Here is a 21,017-nt window from a genome sequence, read left to right as displayed (position 1 = left end):
CTGACCTACTTGCATAGCGTATTGTCGTTGGTTTAGTGTCACCAACTAGCCGTACGTTGTTTGGAATTAGATGCTCGTAGACACATTTATTTCAACGATGTACGTGCAGTTTACTTTCCATTTAAATGACGTGGCAAAATTTACCAAATAGAGAATATAAGTACTTCTCGTATTTCGGGCCAACACACGATGTCACAAGGACGTACGACGTAGGATGTGGGTTTAAACGTTATCTACACCAATGTTTTTCTGGACCTCGTCCGTGTGCTGCCCGTTCTTTCTGTTTTTCTTTTCTTTTTTTTTTTCTTTTTTACGGACAGTACATTGACTCATTATGGTCTACGCTGCTGTTCACAGATCCGTTTATTTTATGATTACTATTTTCCACGTACAGTGTGTCCGTACCATGAAGCTGACTACATACCCTACTTTGGTCCATCATCCACACTCATATGGGTGGGTGCGTTCGGGAGTGTACAACGATGTGGGGCCTCATCAGGTAGAGATTCTGTGCGAAGTCTACTCATCTAACGTGCCAAGATTGGGCTAAAACGAATTGTCCAAAAGGTTTCTTTTAATTCAGTGTCAGCGCCGCGAAGCCACTGTGGCTATATGAGCGGCGTACAGACCTGGACAGACGGACAGGGGACCCCTGGAAGGAGTGGGGGACGGGGGAGGGTTAGTATGCGTCCTGGGCCGACTTCAGGGGGAAGTGTGTCGACATTCGTCTGGAAAGGCTGCCGGAAAACCCAGGGAAAACCTCGCACATCAGAGCCGGTGGTAGGATTCGAACGCCCCCCCCCCCCACACCTCCCACTCTTCAGCACCACCTTGACTACCATCAACGAGCGGACGCCTTAACCTGCTCGGCTATGCCGCTGGTGTGTCCTAAAAGTATGTAGTAGACAGTGGTCATCTTCGGGAATGTTTTTCAACGTACTACATGTTTATTAAAAAAGTTTGATTTTACTTATTTTATTTAGTACTGCCGTGAACCCTGTCAAGCTGTAACAAGGGAGGTAACGGTAAGGTTTTTTTTTTCTCAAGTTCACCAGGTTAAATAACCATTTCCTATGCCGGAAATAGGAAGACCGTGTCACAAAGGTACGCCTTCTAGCGCGATAGTAATGGTTGCGACAAAGATGCGAAACCCGTCGTTGGGACGCCAAAACAGGCTATTTCTGGAAACGGACCCGCCTCTTCACTTTCCTTCTGGCTGCCCATGCAAAGAGCTGTAGCAGATACTGATAACGGATGTGCTTTTGTCAGCGGTAGCACTAAGAAGGAAAAGGAAGAGACAGATTGGTCTTAGGAAGCTTCCTGAAGCAGTCAGACTATTGTATACGTTCTTTCTTGCTTCCACTACTACCATAGCACAGGAATGGCGTGGTTCCTGGTGATGAATGGAGTAAGCATAGCTTGTGATTCCTGGTAGGTTGTACCTTTGTAACCTGGCAAATTGTAGAGATCAATTTGAAAAAAACTCCTACTTACTAACATTGTAAACCTACTGGTGCCGGAGTGTAAAGTCGTGTAGGTTGGTGCGACCAGACGCATGGCACTAAGGAATACCTTTTGTTTGGGTTTTTTCGTCTAGACAGACGGTAAGTCACATTTTATAAAATGGCGCTCCCCGTCGGGCAGCTCACACTCCAAAGAGCAGGATCGCACGTTCAGTTCGCTCAACAGCTTTTAAAATTTGATGTCATTGCGTCCCCGCTGGTATACATTTCCTATTGTGAAGGCTGGGAAGAGCCGCATTCACTGCCGAACTCGTTCGCTAACCGTGCGAAAGAACGAAGCTGCAGATAAAGCAGAAGGGAGAAATAGAAGCTCGAGAAAAGCTAGAAGTGCCAGTACTGACGCCCCAAAGTGTCTCCCGTATAGGGCACACGGGGTAAATATCGTACTCAGTTGCACAAACAAACTTTCCCCAACTTCCCTGTAAGATTTGTAACCCGACAAAACAAACGTGTTAGGAAGGATAGGAAGGGAAACACGCCGAATGTAGTGGCAAGGATGTGCAGGAGATTCCCTTATCATGGGGGTAAGTTTAAAGCCAATGTAATAATTCTGCCAATAAATCCCCCCTCCCGATGTATTAATAAGGTTCGTCTTGTCAAGAGCTACAACTTAGAACAACCACAGATCATTCAATGGTTATGATTGCAACGTGTGGTCATGTCAGATGATATTCTTGTTAGCAACTCGTGAACAACTCCGTAAAGGACAGTAGTGTTCAGGCCCTTGTTTTTTCGCGTGTTAAGTCATGCACGTGCGATGCACTTTTACAAGAAGAGCGATGCGTGATATTCCATAAAGATAAGACGACAAAAAATCTAAGATCCGCCTAGTCAGAAAGATTTATTTAAGGGTACTTCAGCTCCAGGTTCGTGCATATAACGAGACACTTAATGAAACTTTTGAAAAGCAAGGCCACGTGTCAGATTCCATAGCGCGAGAAGTAGGTCACGTTGAATAGGTAGAAGGATTACCATTAAATGAATAAAAAAAATAATAGAAGACGGTTTGTGGTGTGTCGGTGTGGTTGTGTTTCCACGTCATGATATGCTGCGAGCAGATGGTACGTTATGCTTCGTGTAAGCTCCCGGGTTAACCCTTGCGGACCTAAGGCACAGCTGTACTTTCCACCCTCTCTGCTTCATTCTGTGGTCTACCAAATGTTGCGAGCCCCCACATGACGCAGTGGATCAGAGACTGAAGTCAACACCACACCCAACGTCTGTTTGGAGTGCTCAGCTCGGCAGCAGAACATAATACAGAGCACACGTTCACGCGTCATTCAGTTCGCGAGACATAGGCAGAGTACACTTGACCAGCATACATTAACCAAATCATACAAACTCCGGTCTAGTACCGGTCCACGTGACTGGCTCGTCTAAACGAGTTATGTTCCAGAAGTTCGGTGTTCCTTGCCCGGTAATCAGATAGGAAGAAAAAAAAAACAAAACAAGTTTTTGAGGCTGTGGATGTTTCGAGATAAGGGCATATCCGACTAACTACTCTCGAGCTCGCGCATATGTGAATTATGCCAAAAAAGTAATACTTATTGCGAATTCCACTGGTCGTTGTAGTGCAGAGAATATTAGACTGGCTTGAGTGCGCATGTTACGCGGGTCTCTTCAGTGCAACGAGCGTGGCCGTTCCCGAACTGAGAAGTTTAAACGGATTTTAAGCACGCGCTAATGTATCCGAATTCTAGCTATGCTACATCATTTTAATTGTGCAGCACACTCTAAACCTTTTCGCGAACCGGAACAGCTTCATATTCTTTTCGGTTGAGCTCCAGTACGAATAAGCCAGAGGAAAAACACTTTCTGGTCGATTAGGTTACGCGGTTAAACAAGACTCGTGGCGATTCATAACGGTTTTCGGTTGAGTCAATCCCAGGTTCGATTATCACTGTCATGCTTACCTTCCGCAGAGAACCACCACTATTTGAGATGTATCACCATTCTCTTTCCCCTCGCCCTTTCACCCTCCCCATCCGTGTAGCTTTGCTGCGCCGTCCCGCCAAACCCTTAAGGAATTTTTTTAACACTCCGAAATCTCCGTTTTTATAGAGTTTTCTGCTTTGTGTAACCTTCATGTTTCATAACGCTAGCTATCTACTCTAACCCACACAATGTGTCATATACCTATAACTGTGAAGCTTTGCCGTGGACAAAGACTTATCTAGTTTATAAAAACATGCATGTAGCCCTCATTTTACAACAACAAAAAAATATTTTTATTTGCAAATACCGGATAGCAGTTTTTATTCAAGAGAGAACTGATGTTCTGAGGCTGGAACGACATGGTGGAACGTGGTGGAACGACTGGTTTGTCCAAGGGACAAACCAGTCACTCTCTCTCACTCATCCTCCTTTCACTCTTACATTTTTGCACACTCATACACGCATTCATACGACAGGGATCGACGCAAGCGGCAATTGTTGAACAACAGAGAACTGATGTTCTGAGGCTGGAACAACATAGAAGGGACAATCACCTACAAGGCCTCAAGTTGCCTAAGAAATGTTCCAGCCTCAGAACATCAGTTCTCTCTTGTTCAACAATTGCCGCTTGCGTCGATCCCTGTCGTATGAATGCGTGTATGAGTGTGCAAAAATATAAGAGTGAAAGGAGGATGAGTGAGAGAGAGAGTGACTGGTTTGTCCCTTCAGATGACGCACCCTGGAAGTGGCTGAGAAGGCGTGTTAGCTTAGCTCAATTGGTAGAGCCCTGGACCGGTAATCCAGAAGATGTGGGTTCGAGTCCTACAGCTAGCTAACCTTTTCAGTGACTCCCATCTTTCATCGTTAGTTTCTATTCGTCTTTCAAAATAGCAACGCCCAAACCAACCTCACAAAAATGCCATACAGAAGCTGCCTTGTAAAACTCCAGCTAAACGCAAACCTCACACGTTGCCGACTACAGACTAAGCCAAAGCTCTGCCATTGCGGTCATAGAGAAAAACAAATAAAATACGCTTCTCTTTTTTTTTGTGCTTAGATATATACCAACAACATGACCGCCATAAATAAGGTCGGCCGAAACGAAGCGCCCAGCACATGCCACCGACAGTGCACACACCGTGGTGCACGAAAGCGAAACGTGTCCGAAGCGAAGTACAGTTCGTTCAAACGGATAATGGTATTGGTCGAAAGCTCACGTTGCCTCTCCCATAATAACGGCTGGGAGGGGGTACGAAGTGAACTGTTTTGAGGCTGTGCCACGTTCTCTGTAAGTGGAGCAGTGCCAGACGTGAGTCGGACACGTAACACGAAATGTCCGTGCTACCAGCAATGTACTATATGTAATCCTCAGTGTGGCTCGGAAAATTTATGTCGGTCCCTTTCACGCTGGTGGTACGCCGTAGAAAAGAAGGTTACAAGGACAGTGAAAAGAAGAAGAAAAAGAAAACACACACACAGAAGGGCACTGAAAATCTAGCGAATCGGTAAGGAAATGTTGAGGGAAGTGCCTCAGGACGAGAGGGGCCGATATTGGGAACAGACGCTGTTCCTCTTCTTCTTCTGGGCATCGTCCTCATCATTTGCATGGTACATAAAGGGTTAGGGATGACATGTTAAGGTTCATAGGTAAGTCAACAGCTCGGTGGATAGGAAAAAGCCATAGTCTTTACGAACAAACTGACGAATCGTAAACGACTATGTTGTTTTTGGGCTTTTTTTTTTCTATCCACCGGGTTGTTGACTATACCTATGAACCCTTAACACATGCCATCCCTAACACTTTAAATACCATGACAATGACGAGGATGGTGCCCAGAAGAAGAACAGTGTGTGTTCGATATACTGGCGGCACTCGTCCTGAGGCACTTCCATTCACACAAAAAAAAAGAAAAGAAGAAAAAAAAACGGTGGATAAGTTCAATGGAGGAGGGAAATCGACTGTTCCGATTCAAAGAAACCGATTGCTGAGTAATCGAATCCTCTATCAGCTTCCGAAGCCTGTAACTTTACACGTACAAGCCGAGTTATATATGTGAAATTTATGCAACTTGCCGTGCTGACCTCTTTTACCTCTTTTAACCCTTATAAAGAAGAAGAACGTAACGAATTCCTGCTGGCGGTCCTTCCAAATAATGGGAGGGAAATTGCCGCGTTCCCCAAAAGAAATGAGAGCAGAGAAGCTCTTTGCGAATTTTTCTCATAGTGCGTTTACGCATAATGCGTAGTACGCTGTGGAAGTTTTGTAATACGTAGTACATATACATTTTTAACTGTAGTAGAAGCCAGCTTTTTTGAAGTTCTGGCTTATTCCTTCCTTGCGCACTGCCTATACTATAGTATAAGCAGTGCGCAAGAGTAATTAGTGTGTTCAATATACCACTACTTTCTTACGGTTTGCGTATGTGTTTGGTGACCTCGCTGCGTAAGTGAGGCCACATTAAGGGAAAAGTCATTTTAAAAGCTATAGTTACAGCACGAAAAGGGTTATTTTATTACAGTGACATTTACTCTGATCAAATAATATCTAGTGAAGTAAGAGAAACTGACGTAGAGTGGAAGCAGAGTAGAGTTAAGTTACAGTTCCAAGTCACTTATTTACTTACTTACATTACAGCTAGTTACTTTCCAAGAATGAGCGTACCCGCGTTCTGCGAAATCTTGGTGTCATGGCTGCTTCATTGCAGAATAGGTAACGTAACGCTTACATGTCTCGTACATTCAACAACGGGTCTATCAGTTTTGGGTCACGTGGTGCAGGTATAACTGGATATCACGACTATCGTACGTACGGGTCTTCTTTACGTCAACGACGGGTGGTTCATAAGCCTAAAACACGTAAGAACAGTCATACAAAAAAAAAAAAAAAAAAAAAAACGAATCAAGTATTTCATTAGTGAAGTTTAGTACATCGTACGCTATCACCCCTGCGTACGTACAGGATAGCGTATTTGGTGGTTCTGCGCACTGCGCGAAACTCTGTTTCTGATATGGCTCTGCGCAGAACCATCAACGCTGTCCCTTACGTTCGCAAAGTCGATAGCGTACGATACACTAGAGCTCCCTATTGTGCCTTTCGATACGTCTACATTGTCTAGCGTGGTTCCTGACATGTCAGCCTATAGGCCACATTCTCCCGAGCATGTGCAATCTGGATAGACAGCCGTTCCCTTTGTTATTACAGATGTTGGTGAACGAATCCCCACTGCGATGTTGCGTAGGGAACAATTGATCGAACGGCCGCCACTCTCATACGGTTGTCTGATTTGATAGATTAGATATTCTTGCGGATAAATACCACAGGTAGCTTCCGCTCCGCGCAGCGTCGGACTGCATGCTTCCAAATGCTGTGAAACACAACCGTTCAGTTTACAAATATCTCGGGGTAAAATGGGTACGCAATTGAAACATTTTATTTGAAATATTGTTGGGTGATATAAACTCTTCGCCGCTGGAGGGATATAAAAACTCCGAGCCGGGTCCCCGTTTTGCGGTGGAGTATTCTCTCACTCAAGAAGATGAAGTGAAAGCAGCGAGCGACCTATACTAACGCGTTTGATAAATACATATCGGTGAAAAGTGTGTACATTATTGAAATATCCTCCTCTTCATATTTTTATATCTCAATGAATCAGTCAGTCCATCCTCTTCTTCCCCTTTTTCAGTCGTTCATTCCCTTGCTTTTCATTTTATCGTTAACCGCACCAACTCCTCGAGATCGTCGCGCAGTCAAATCAAAGCGGATTATAGTAGCAGTAGTATTTTATTAGCGGTAGTATTTAGTATTTTATTTTTATTTTTTTTTTGCTTCTAGTACATGGTGACGCATAACGTGAACGAAACATCAAAGCACATAAGAAAGCGTACGAGAGACGCTGACTGACGAGATGGTCAAAATATGCAAGTACAATCGTGTGCTTACGAGATACTCGTAAAATGTCGCCAGCCGCGCGCAGTGTCCGAGGAATACACCCATTGTACATCTCGAAGCGAATTTATCATTTGGAAACGTCCGACGACGCAAGGGCTGCGGGTACGTAGTATGCGACAGTGGATGACAGACCACCATCAGTGTAATTCAAACCACCCAAGCAGCACAATGTACTGAAAGTCGAGTGCAATAGGGGTGGACGGTATGTGTCTTATCGATGTTCCTTAGTTTCACGAGTCTGTTCAAGGCCTTCCACCTACCCGTCCACCCCTATTGCACCCGACTTTCAGTACATTGTGCTGCTTGGGCAGTTTCTAGTTGCTGGCTATCGTCTTATCAACGCACCAAGTCATGCTAGGAAATCACGAGGGTACGCACTCGCCCTCAGTACCTTCTCTCAGACATTGTTGCCAGTCACACCCCTGTCACACCCCCTGTCACACGAACAGGACAGTCTTGAAACCAGTGACCATTGAACAGCGCCGTCAAGCATATAACGCGCCGACTTCTCCATCTCCGCGTCAACACTCGTCTCGAGCGGCATCTTTCTCAAGTAGAGTTGTTTTCCGTAACACATTTTTCGAGCTATAAATTTTGCAGCGATATTTTCCCTAGGCTCTGATTAACCGCGCCTTCGCAATAAAAATGCGCACCGCTAATCACGGCGGAAGTTCCATTCCATTGAAAACAAGTAGAAAGAGAGACACCCGACCTCGTTCGTCTTGTAATCGAATTAGCGCACTGGCGTATAGGGTTACTCCCCCGCGGACGTCGTCTACACTATCCGACCGTGCATTCACACAAGTGTTCATGACGGCTAGCCAATCATATCTCGATATGTGGAACAATCTGCATATAGAGAAAGGAAAAAAAGAAGGATCGACTGCGGACTGGAGACTGCAGGACAGCATGATGAATAGTCTGCTCAGCAATCTCTGTCGCTAACGTGGTAGAGGGTACCAACCACTCCTTCTATCTCCGAGAGAATGCGTTCCAACTCCGCGTTTCTTTTTCTCGTAGTCGCACTCGTTACCGACCAAAGCGATCAATACATGGTCGAAGACTTACTTGTTTTGCGCTAGTTTATTCTCTCGACCTCGTTCGACGACGCAAAAGTTGTGGGAGGCGTCACCAGTTAACCCAGCTCTTTGACATCCCCACGAGGTGTTAATGACGGCCTTGTGTTGTCGGGTCTTGTCTGTTCATAACTGGATGGGGGGTATGGCATGAGGGTTATTGGTGACGGAGGAACAACTTTAGAAGGGAAAGGGTGGTTCTTGTTAAGATATGACAGAATAATAATAGGAAGACTGGATTGGCAGAGGCTGGTGACATTCTTTGTAGAGGAAAAACTTCGAACGCTCGCTGTGGTTTTAGGCAGAGTGAAAGGTTTCAGATCAAGCGTCATCTGCTCGGTGATGCACGGGGTGTTTCACGAAGTTCCCCTGCTGAGTAATTCCTAAACAGGAGGCGCTATCGAAAAGCTATCTTTTCCCTGAACATCCCTGAGACATCGGCCAAGAACTGAGCTATGAGCGGCTCATTTGCATACCCTCATTCATTAAATAAACTTCCCAACTTTTTAAATTTCACTTCGGACGCTTTCGGAGTCTTTCGTTTACCAATCGGAACCTCGAGCGAAAAATGTTCTACTAAGAACGCCACGTCGACATCAGTTATTTTTCGAGTAATTAATTGGTTTCGGTCTACATATTTCTTGCGCGGAAGAGCCTACCGATGCGCTCTTCAGCTCAGCTATCTGGCTGCCAATTTTGTGTTCATTCGCCTAGTAGCTGAAGATAAGGAACAGCCGCAGGACACTCTTCAGAACAAGAGGAACAAACAAGAAAGGAAGAGAGAAGAAAACAAGTGGATGGTGAATTTTGATTGATTGTCTTGTCTGGTACACTCTAACGAAAAAAAAAAGAGTGATTTTACTCCTTTTGGGGCGTAAATGCATTGCCACAAAAAATAGTCCCTTTCGGGAGTAAATGCACGGGAGTCAATGAATCTCACAGAATGGAGACTGCACTTCACACTCTGTTCTAAGTGTCCCAGGAACAAAATTAGTGTGCATGCATGAAAATACTTCCAATAACACAGTCAACAGTGATATGGGAGTGATATAAAATCTTACGACCTACATAGGGTATAATTTGCGAAGAAAGAAGCGCTAACTGTTTCTTACTCTGTCGGGGTGGAAAATTGCTAAGTTGGCTGAGTAATACAACCTTATGCCATCAAATTGACCAAGAGCACATATTTACATAGACTGTTGCATTCGGAAGACCATTTGTGCAGATGAGTGACAATTTGCAGTCCTGGGGACTAAATGTCGGGGTTAGGGGACCAAGATGGGGAGTAATTGCAGTCTAGGGGACTAGAAGCTGCAATTACTCCCCATTTTATTCCTTTTTTTCCTAGAGTGTAGAGGACATGGGCGAATGTAGCCTACAGAAATGCGCATAAATTATACGATCCTTTTAAACATTATGTTCATATAGTTCAGTGGGTGTACCTGATAGAGACGTTGATAACCACTGCAGTGGCGTAGGCAGAGAGGGGGAGGGTTCGGGGGTTCAAACCCACCCCCTCCCGAAGTCCTACCTTGGGTAGTGCATTTGGGAGAGGAAAACGAGGGTGAAATCCTCCTCCCCCATGTAAAGTCCCCAGAGAGCCCCTTCTCAAATATTTTTCCAGATACGCCACTGAACTAGTGTACTATACAAGTTCTCCACCACGCATTGAGCTTTTTTTTTTTTCCTGTTTTCCTATGCTCAGCAGAAATCGCGAATGTATGTTCCCGCGAATATGTCTGTTACCACGGCGCGCTCGACATAACTTACCGAAGGTGAGGCTGGTCCTACGTTTGTGGGTATCCCTTTTCAGTCGCAAAGGAGATGAGCGATCTCCTCTTTCGAAAGTGAGCGGTACCCAAAAGGGGGGTTTACCGCTGTCGTGTGTCTCAGGACACAGGCGGCTGCTCGAATCGGTGTTCTTCTCCTGAGTGGCCTTTTGGGTGCCCATATGTTAACACGATAGAAATCCTCACGGAAGATTATAGTGGAAGAAAAAACGAAAACACTGCTCACAGAGCCGAAGTTTCGTCCCGTGTTATGTCGAGCATTCACACGGTACGGAATAGCGGGAGTGGCATACTGCGCACTTAGCAGACGACACCCAGCAGGCGACACCGTCGGCGTCTTTCCTGTCGTCTCCTACGGAATATCTTGTGGCTGTGTAGCAGGGTGTATTCCCTATGGTTAGCAGTGTACGTGACAGCAGAAAGCTATGATGTTTTTCGCACCTTCCGCTGGAGTATTCTGGGGGATGTCGCTTGTGTGAATACACGGCGAGTGGTATTATGCTGCAGTGTCTCACTTATCATGCTACGCCCAAGCAGCACAATGTACTGAAAGTCGAGTGTAATAGGGGTGGACGGGTAGGTGGAAGGCCTTGAACGGACTCGTAACACTAAAGAACATTGATAAGGCATATACCGTCCACCCATATTGCACTCGACTTTCAGTACATTGTGCTGCTTGGGCGGTCACAGTGGCCGCTATCGTAACCCTAAGACGAGAAGCATACCAAAAAACACCTAACAAGGCGAACACACAAGAAACCAAATGACCAATTGGCTAAGCGACGTCTTTGCAGTAGAATAAAAATGGCGAGCAACATCGAACTCTCTGTTCGCCGTTGTCGTCAAGCAGTCAAGGCACGTCTGCACAATCGAAGCACACTTTCTGCTTGTACCAGCCTGTTTTCCCCAACATAATGCAAATCAAATTTGTCCCCATGCGCTGTATAGGAACGAACATCGTGGTGGTGGTGGCGACAAGCTGTTGGGTTCGATACTGGGAGACAACAGTATGCTACTTCTAAACAGAAAAAATATTTTTAAGTTACAGGGATATTTGGGAGGATATACGGGGTAGATTAAATAGTGAATCAAGGTAAATGAAGCGTCGCATCTGCACAGATGTTGATGTTGATGAAGAAAAAATACTAGGGAGAGGTTGAATTCGTCACACGACAAATTCGGCTACTCCCATAAACAGACCCCCCGCCCCCAAGTTGAAAAAATATAAAAGAGAGCCCCCCCCCCCCCCCCCACACACACACACAGGTGAAAATGGGCTCACTTCCGCATAATCTGTTTGACGTTATTCAGTGTAGCGTTTATTATCAGAATGTACGGGGTCTTAGGACAAAAGATGTTGTGTGTTTAAATGCTGTTTTGATGTCATATGCTTCACTGAAACATGGTTGTGGCGAGGTATACCCAGTTCCTCTTTTTTTCCTTTGTCTTATGCTGTTCAAAGGTCCGATCGCTGTCAAACTCAAAATGAGAGGGGTGGTGGTTCACTTACTGCTGTTCGGTCTCATTTCAATGTATCTCGTCGCTCTGATCGGGAACTTGTACCGGAATGTGTTTGGCTTGAATGTTGCTTTCGTGATAACGACAGAATCTTAATAGGTGTGCATTATTTTTCTCCAGGTTCTAATGTAACTGTTATTGAAAACTATTTACTCGCAATAGGGCAGAAGCTTATGAATGTTAACTCCAAAGTTCTAATTCTTGGTGACTTTAATGTTCCTGGTGTTGACTTCCTTAATGACAGAGGGTCACGTAATTGTTCCGCGTTTCATCTGGGTAATGTTCTGCTTGATTTTGCGCGCTTTCATCAGCTAGCTCAGTTGAACAACATACCTAACAAGGATGGTAATTTTCTAGACTTGTGTTTTTCAAACCTTGATGTTTCTTTGGAGTGTTCCGTTTCGTCCATTGTTCCGGTTGACACTCACCATCCTCCCCTATGTCTTCTGTTATTGTGCGCGCGCGTACATTCATTGTCATCTACCCCTCGACTGGATCTGCGTAAGGGAGATTATGTTGGTCTGTATCACCATTTTGCGGCATGCGATTTCTCCTCTGTGTATAACTGTATTGTTCCTGATGATGCAGTGTTGAATTTCACCAACATTATTAGAAATGCTATTTCTGAGTTTGTCCCATATACCATACCACGTCGGGGCAAATACCCAATTTGGTTTTCTGCTCTCACACGCAGTTATCTTAGCAAAAAGAGATATTTTCATAGAAGATTTAAGAAGTTTGGAAGGGCGTTTGACTATGACCAATTTGCTGTTTTTCGGCGGCTCTTCAAGAAGTCTGCTGACTCAGACCATAATGCGTATTTGGAAGGGATTCAAGATGACGTAAAAAGCAATCTTCGTAATTTTTGGACCTGGCATAAACAATGTAAGAGTGAGAATGCTAGCACTATGTGTCTGTTTGACGGTAATGTGATGCAATGCAATCCGCCTGTCGTGGCAAATATCTTTGCGTCACACTTTTCATCCGTGTTTGATGACTCGGCCAGCACAGATTCTGCCTTGTCTTTTACGCAAATGCACGGTGATCATCTGTCCTCGTTTTTTATTACTGAGAATGATGTCCACAATTCAATTCGTAAACTAAGGCCCACAACGACACCGGGACCAGAGGGAATCCCCGCTATTTTCCTTTAAGTTTATCGTGACATCCTTTCGCCTGTGCTCGTATTCATATTTAATATTTCTCTTAAACGAAATACTTTTCCACAACCGTGGAAGTCTTCCCTGGTCATTCCTGTCCATAAATCGGGCAGCGATAACATTGTTACTAATTATAGACCTATAAGTACTTTATGCACCTGCTCCAAAGTCTTTGAACACGTTATTTATATTAATCTGTCCTCGTTCTTTAAGCGCAAAATTGCAGATAGTCAGCATGGCTTTATGCCTGGGAGATCAACAGTCACAAATCTTGTATCATTCATGTCAGTCTGTTCCCCAGCGGTTCTTTCTCGTGGTCAAATGGATGTAATCTATTTTAACGTCTCGAAAGCATTTGACTTAATGAACCATGATCTGCTCCTTCGTAAGCTTGGTTTATATGGTGTTTCTGACTCTCTTGTATGTTTCTTTGCCTCGTACTTACGGCATCGCTTATACTCTGTGTGTGTGTGTCCGTATCCTACTCTGATACCATGTTTCAAAGTCTGGTGTACCCCAAGGGTCAAATCTCGGACCTCTACTGTTTAATATTTTTATTAATGATCTTGTATCTTGTGTTAAACATTCTACCATGCTACAGTATGCTGATGACTTCAAAATAATGAAAAGCATACCCTCGCCTTCTGATTGCACACTGCTTCAGGAGGATGTTTACAGTGTTATTTCTGGGTGTACTTCTAATTTCCTCAAAATCAACACGTCAAAAACTAAAGTTATTTCATTCACGTGCATGTCTCAAGTAACCCGATTTCAGTACTTTTCTGATGGCGAAATAGCCCGAGTCGACGGCATGCGTGATCTCGGTGTTGTCTTTGATGCGAAGCTTCAATTTCATGAGCATGTGGAGCAATTTGTTCTGCTGCTCTGCGTATGCTTGGTTTGCTCACCTACAGCTGTAAAATGTTTTCTTCTCACACGGTATTCCTTACTCTCTACAAAGCTTGCGTCCTTCCCCGACTTGAATATGCGTCAGTAGTATGCAATGCTTTATGTGCCACCGATATCAAACGTCTTGAAGCTGTGCAAAAGAGGGCACTTCATATGTGTCTATTTGTAGTGCATTGTATTGTATTTGTGTGCGCCAACATTAGGGTCGCCACGACCGTTCTTGGGCACCAATAAAACATTATTATTATAATATATACTATTATTTCCTTCAATCCCTTTCGCTGATGGATATAATCCCATGTAGACTTGCACGTAAGGTGGGTCGATTGCGTGACGACATGCTTGATGTGCCGCAGCTGGAAACAATGTTTACCTCCCTTTTCGCTGTTGAACTTTGCGCGTGTTTCAATCCGCAACTCGTGCATACCAGGGAAACACTAATTTTGCCAAAAGCATTTTCATCAGCATGTTCATACATTTATTGTTGCAATTCATTTCCAGCCTGTTATGATTGCTGGACAAATACGGTGCGTTTGGCAATACAATGCATCAAAAGCACCGTGCTATTAAAAAAGGAAATCCGATAAGCGGTCGACGTGAAAGAAGCGTTTCACCCTGATTAATTTCCGTAACAAAAGGCGAGGGAGAATAAAACAGCGAAAAGAGGATATCCGCTTACGATAAAGGAGAGAATGCTCCATTGAATCTGCTTCGAGGACATCATTTACCTAATGACCACGAAGGCGGTCATTACGGCTAATTTTGTTCTCGCCACAGGACAATTGTATAAGTGTTCTGTAGGAAGCATCTTTCTTATACCGAATACCTTCTATGGCTTACCAGTAATGATCTCACAGGTGACATTGCCAGGCATTTATGCCGATTCTATAGTACATAGCCCCTATACTGTTCATCAAGGAGGGGGGGGGGGGGGCGGTATCGTTTACCTAAAGAAATAAAAAATAAGAAAGACAGAGAGAGGGCGGTCTGCCTGCCGAGACGGGCGGCAAGTTGCCACAGAGAGAGAGAGAAAAAAAAAAGAAAAAAGAAAAACTGACACAGCAACTAGACACACGACACATGCCGATGATGCGTTCAGTACAAAGCTCGGTGGCTGTGCCATCTGTTGGTCAACTTCGGCTCACACCATACAGTTCACCATAATCACTTTCAGTTGGTCACAGGTTCGTTGTTCACAGTTGTCATAGGTTGTTGTTAACTCAGTTCCCAGCGGTGTCTATTTCTTCTTTGCTGTCAGAAAATACCTAGGAGGTTACTCTCCTTCATGAACTCTAGGACCGTGATTTGTGTTGCCCGCCGCGTTGACATCGGTCCAGTAGGGTAAATGAGTGACTCCAGAAGGGGGTCTGGGTGACCTAGGTTCCTCATCAGGTGCACAGAAGAAAGTGTCATTTAGGTTGAGGTCAACGATTCAAAACGTGATTGAGACACATTTACAGCGCTGGATTTAGAGGTCTGATAATGCTGTGTATACCCCGTGATATAAGGCGACTTTTTGATTTTTTGTTTGTTTATTTGTGTTATGTCTCAGTAGCGTGGGATCAAACGGAACTGCAGCCAAGCCGGTGGGATACAGGTCTCGTATTGTCGAACAAAAACCGAGCAAGAACGGATAGATGCGAACCCGTTCAGTTATGCGGTCTGGCTTTTTACAACTATAGTATAGTACACATGGCACAATCTTAATCGTTTGAAGTTTGAGTTTTATATCTGTAGCAAGAGGTGAATCATAAGGCAACGAGGCTGTTTCCGCGTAGCAGAAGGTGAGTCTCGATAACTGCAACAGTGATGTAAACAACTGCGGTATAATTTGTGTAAACAAGTAACGTAACAATGGAAAAATGGCTAGGAAGCAAGCGAGCTGGAGAACATGATGCATAATGTACCTCGAGACTCCGTGTTGTGTCTGTCCTTTCGTGTTCCCTGGTCTCGGGGTTTTACATTATGCATCAAGTAACGTAAGTCGAGACACACTTTAAAAATTTTGAAAAAAAGAAACAAGGAGCATTCGCACTCCATACTCCATAAAAAACAAACTTATATCGATAATAAATTCGATCGAGAATGCAGCAGTAAGAATAACAAAGCCATACAGCACAAGAAACAAGCACACTGGATAGGCAGCCAACGGCATGGCTGGGCGGCCTAAAGCGTCGGCTTGTCGGCGGTAATCAAGGCCGTGCTGAAGACTCGGAGGTGGAAGGTTCGAATCCTACCACCGGCTGTGTTGTCTGAGACTTTTCCTGCGTTTTCTGGCAGATGTTCCCGGCGAATGTCGCCACAGTTCCCCCTGAAGTCGGCCCAGGACGCACACTAACCCCACTGTCTCCAGCTCCTTGCTGCTGTCCTCTCTCCATCTGTCCACGTCTGTACGGCCCTCATTGCCACAGTTGCTTCGCGGGTCTAAAACGAACTTTAAAAAATACTGAACAGGCACAAGAAAAAAAGTCTAGATGACGACTGACTCGTACCTTATTCTACTAGCTACCGCTACGCTGACGACTCAACTTTTAACGGTGCCGTTTTCAAACATAACGGTGTATTATGCCATTTTTCACGGAGAAACAGGAACATTGAGTAAGCGTGCTTTGACTACGTCCTCGCAATCGACAACGGTCGCACTCGTACTCGTACCCGCCAGAAACGAAGACAACTTCAATCAGAAAGGTGTTGGTTCGAATCCCGCCACAGCCACTCGCTAACTGTTCGTCAACTGTCGTCTTTCAGAAGAGAACTTCGTTCCTCCAATGGAATCGCATGAAAAGGTCTCGAACGTGTACGCCAGACAGACCTGTCCGTGGCAGTGAGGAAGGAAAAACACAAGCTTAAAGGGCAGCTTGGGGATCAACACACCGCCAATCGGGAGAAGTGATGAATGTCTCCTCCATTCCGGCTAGACTCAGACTTGTTTGTGGCACTAAATAACCTCGAAGGTTTGTTTACATCCGGCCAGCTCGTAGGAACTTTCCTCGTTTGATACCTAGTATGTGGCGTATCAATGAACCAGTTTCGCATTGAAAGAATGGCTAAAAAAACGAGCTAGCCGGTGGCAGAAATGCGTAATGAAAAACACGTGACTGTGCACAATATTTTTTTTACACCTTTCGGGTACACCTTACACTTTACACGTAGGGTGTGTTAAAGTGCAAGAGTGACGGTCAGAAGAAGAATGAGAAAATACAACTGGAAACAAGCTTCACGTTAGAAAAAGCAACACCGATGGCTCGACAAACAGAAACTGCAAATAAGCAAGAAGTATCACTACGTCCTGACCCTGAGGAGAAAGTTCAACGAGTCAAAGCTACTGTATCCTTCTGCCTTTCTGGTGTCTGCCGTTTTGTGTCTTGTCAGCGCAAGTTTCACCCTATGCAAAAGCGTATTTTGTAACACAGCATTCTAAATGTGGTGGCAGGTATATATTTATCAGAACAAAGAAAAAAAAAGGGAGGAAAGGGCAACCAAACGGGACGTCGGCTTGCTATTCCAAATGGGGTATTGTACAAAAAGGGCACATTCTACAGCACCGTTTGAAAGAGTGTATTCCATTTAAGACACTGTTTCAAATGGGTGTTCTGTGCACACCTTTTTCAAGGCTGTTATTACACCTTTCAGCTGAGCCTGTGGAATAAAAAGGGTGTTTATTTACAAACACGCTTCCTTTTTTCCCTTCCGCTTTCCTTGTCTTCCGTACTCTCAGTTTTTTTTTTTTTTTTTTTGTTACAGTTTTGCATGTTTACGCATGGTAGTGGCTCATACGAGTCATGCGAAGTATTACGTTTGAAGTCTGAAGTCGCTATGACTTTCACTTAAAGGGGAAAGTAGGCAACCAGAAAGCGTCTTTCTGACTCTCTTTCTGAGGCATTGTTGACACCGTGCTTGGAATGTAAAAAAAAAAAAAGAAAAAGAGAGAGAGAGACAGAGAGAGAGGCTCCTCTTTTACCGTGATAAAGAAGAGTTTTGGTGGTACCTTCTGTCAATTACTTGAACTTTCCTTGAGGATATTATAGGTCTATTTTTATTACCCACTTTCTGTTTTTGCAAACACAGTCTTCTCCCCCCCGTTTTTTTACATTCAAACTCGACTCGACTCAACAACAGTCTTCCAAAAGTTGCACTATCTTAGTTTTCGCCGACAGATCATGACATGTGCTATACATGCAGCAATCATCGGCCGCTTTTAGTATATGGTTGTATGACGTGCCACGGTATAAAGTACGGCATACTATCTGCGCAGTATAAAGGTCGCGAAATTTGTGGTAAATTCCAAGAAGTTCCGAGTTCTCGGCGTCGTCCTCTCTTTTCGCGTTATGCGGGAGCACGTGAATAACAAGAAAGGACGCCTCTCGAAGCTTCAGCACAGAAAAGAGAATGAGAAAAACAGAACAGAAAATAAGCACCTCAACCAAGTTCGATTCATTGTATATTCACACGAGCGACATTCCCCAGAATACTACAGTGGAAAATGCGGAATACGTCATAGCTTTCTGCTGTCACATGAGCGAGAGCACTCAACGTCCTGTCTTCACGTATACACTGCTAACCGTGAGATATATCCTGCGACAGAGCCGCAATATATTCCGTGGCAGACGAGAGGAACAGACGCTGACGGTGTCGTCTGCTAATGTCGTCTGCTAAGTGTGCAGTACGCCACTCGCGACATTCCGCAGCGTGTGAATGCTCAACATAACACGGGACGGAACTTCGGCTCTGTGAGCAGTGTTTTCGCTTTTTCCTCCACTAGACTCTTCCGTGAGGATGTCGTTCGTGTGAATACACGGTCAGTGTAATGGCTGTGATACCTGTAATGCCATGGGTTCTGCGGAACGAGGTAGTTTGAAAGCGCGAATAAGAATACGGGCAATGAGTTCCACAACGTCGTTCCAAGCGCTTGAGTGATAGCATTTGCATTATTTATACACACAAACAATGTGTGTGGCGCGTTTTCTATCCGGCACTCAGGGTGGCGCATGCTCACAGTGCATGCCTCGCCCGTCACGGCTTGTCGCATCCATTTGATTAGCATATTGCTTACGTAATAGCGACTTTTAGTAGGTTCCAAGGTGTTCCCGATAAAACGTGAGAAGCCAATCGCTCTGTTTCTTTGAAGCGGATGACATCATGTTGCTAAGCTTGGATTTGGTAACTACTTTTATCGTATCGCTTTTGTGTAGTTCTTCCGATGTACGAAAACCCGCCATATGTACCAATATGACCCATAATGGGGTAAGGTTCCACTTCTTTATGGGAAACACCTCGTGTCAGCATTATCGCATGTACGTTGCTGTTTTTTGTTCTGGGGGGGGGGGGGCAGGTGATGAAACTTCCCCGGCCATCATCCTGTAATAAAGTTGTTGTTTGTGATTCAAGTAAATGAAACAAACTGTGTTTAACATGAGAGAACTGATGTTCTGAGGCTGGAACAACATAGAAGGGACAATCACGTACAAGGCCTCAAGTTGCCTAAGAAATTAACGATGAAAGACGAAAGTCACTGAAAAGGTTAGCCAGCTGTAGGACTCGAACCCACATCTTGTGGATTACCGGTCCAGGGCTCTACGAATTGAGCTAAGCTAACACGCTTTCTCAACCACTTCGACGCACACGCGAATGACGCACCCTGGAAGTCGTTGAGAAGGCCTGTCAGCTTAGCTCAATTGGTAGAGCCCTGGTCCGGTAATCCAGAAGATGTGGGTTCGAGTCCCACAGCTGGCTAACCTTTTCAGTGACTTTCATCTTTCATCGTTACACTGTGTTTATTCTTACTTCGTGCATTGGTTTGGGTGCTGAGCGTTGCGAGCTTCATTTTCTAATCAAACTGACTAACCAATTGCATGGGTGGCCTATAGTCCTTTGGTTGGTATTTCACACGTTTGCTTGAATACGTGTCACTGCAAGGTCCGTATGCCGCGGAATTTCACGAGTGGGTCCAAATTTATGGACTCAATTATAAGATGATATGAAACTTTCGAACATCAGACTCCGGTTCTCGAGAGAGTTAATTGAAACCGAGAGCAGAACCTAGCCGATATTTCGGAGGCGCTGCGGTCGATCATCATAATGAAATCAGCTCCGCAATGATGGACCGAAATTCTAATGAAGTAACATGAGCTTGGAACGCTGCAAGAGGCGCCAGTGACACGTTTCATTGGATGCAGTAGAATATATATATAAATAAAGCGATTTCCCAGGAGAATGATTGAGGTCACTTCACTCTTGCGCATTTTCATGTATACGTACAAGGAAACCGGGCCCCCCTTATTAGCGCCCACTGTCGATAAGCAATAAAATACACATGATGGGATTCGCTGAAACACGACCCTTGGCCTATAATTGACCTCAGAAATATGTGATTTGGGCGCCCATCTTGCGGAGGAAATGAACAACGGACATCAATCGCTCCAAATGGGTCGACATCGTTTGATATCGCTTCCCATCCGACCCAGTAATGCGAATAAAAGGATGAAATTCCAGTGGTGCTTTCGTTAGAAAAGGTTGAAGCGGAGTATAAAGTAGCGCGTCATGTGATTATTAGCCCTATAATACACGACGTCCTGCTGTGTTCTACAGCGTCGGTTTTGAATTATACAATATTCTAGGGGACTGAAACAACAACTAAAGCAGGATACTTGTACTTTGTGATTGGGGCAGGGGATTGGCATTTGATACGCCATTAGCTCTCTTGGTGTGCTCACAACAACAACAACAATAAATGAAGAAGTGATGATGACATGGGATGTTTCCCCGTGGTAGCCACAGGACACTACCCCATTTCACAGTGGTTAATATGAGAGGATGAATTATGGTGAGAATGAAGCAACGACAGGTCGGAGTTCTGTTTAGAGCTCTTCAAGGAGTCCAGTGGCCTGCATGAAAACGAAAAGGGAGCGAAGAGCCCGGCACTGATGTTCAGGGGAGCTCCATGGGCCAAGTACTTTGGACAAGCTGAATGGTCTATGGTCGAGGAGTTCAAGTTGGCGTCGAAGTACCCGGCGTTCACACGTGTACCGCTCACAGTCCTCGATGATATGGGGGATCGTAGCTGGGGTGCGGCAAGCTAGGCACAGCGCCGTGTTACTGTAACCCAGCTTAGCACGGAACGCAGGGGTGAAGGCGACGTTGAGTCGTAGACGCCGCAG

General features: G+C 44.8%; 1 protein-coding gene and 2 non-coding genes across 3 annotated transcripts in view; 2 read left to right on the top strand and 1 right to left on the bottom strand.

The window, feature by feature from the left end:
• LOC135396155 (guanylate cyclase soluble subunit beta-1-like) overlaps positions 1–21,017 on the bottom strand; it is a 113,660-nt gene that overhangs the window by 65,151 nt on the left and 27,492 nt on the right. The gene's annotated exons all lie outside the window — the stretch shown is intronic.
• Trnat-ggu (transfer RNA threonine (anticodon GGU)) lies at positions 4,220–4,292 on the top strand. The gene has a single exon. It is a non-coding gene; the product is annotated as a tRNA-Thr (tRNA).
• Positions 19,521–19,593, top strand: Trnat-ggu (transfer RNA threonine (anticodon GGU)). The gene has a single exon. It is a non-coding gene; the product is annotated as a tRNA-Thr (tRNA).

The sequence above is a fragment of the Ornithodoros turicata genome, chromosome 5 (genome assembly GCF_037126465.1).
Source record: "Ornithodoros turicata isolate Travis chromosome 5, ASM3712646v1, whole genome shotgun sequence".
Classification (NCBI taxonomy): Eukaryota; Metazoa; Arthropoda; class Arachnida; order Ixodida; family Argasidae; genus Ornithodoros; species Ornithodoros turicata.
The sequence above is the reverse complement of the archived record's forward strand: the minus strand, read 5'-3'. Positions and strand labels throughout refer to the sequence as shown.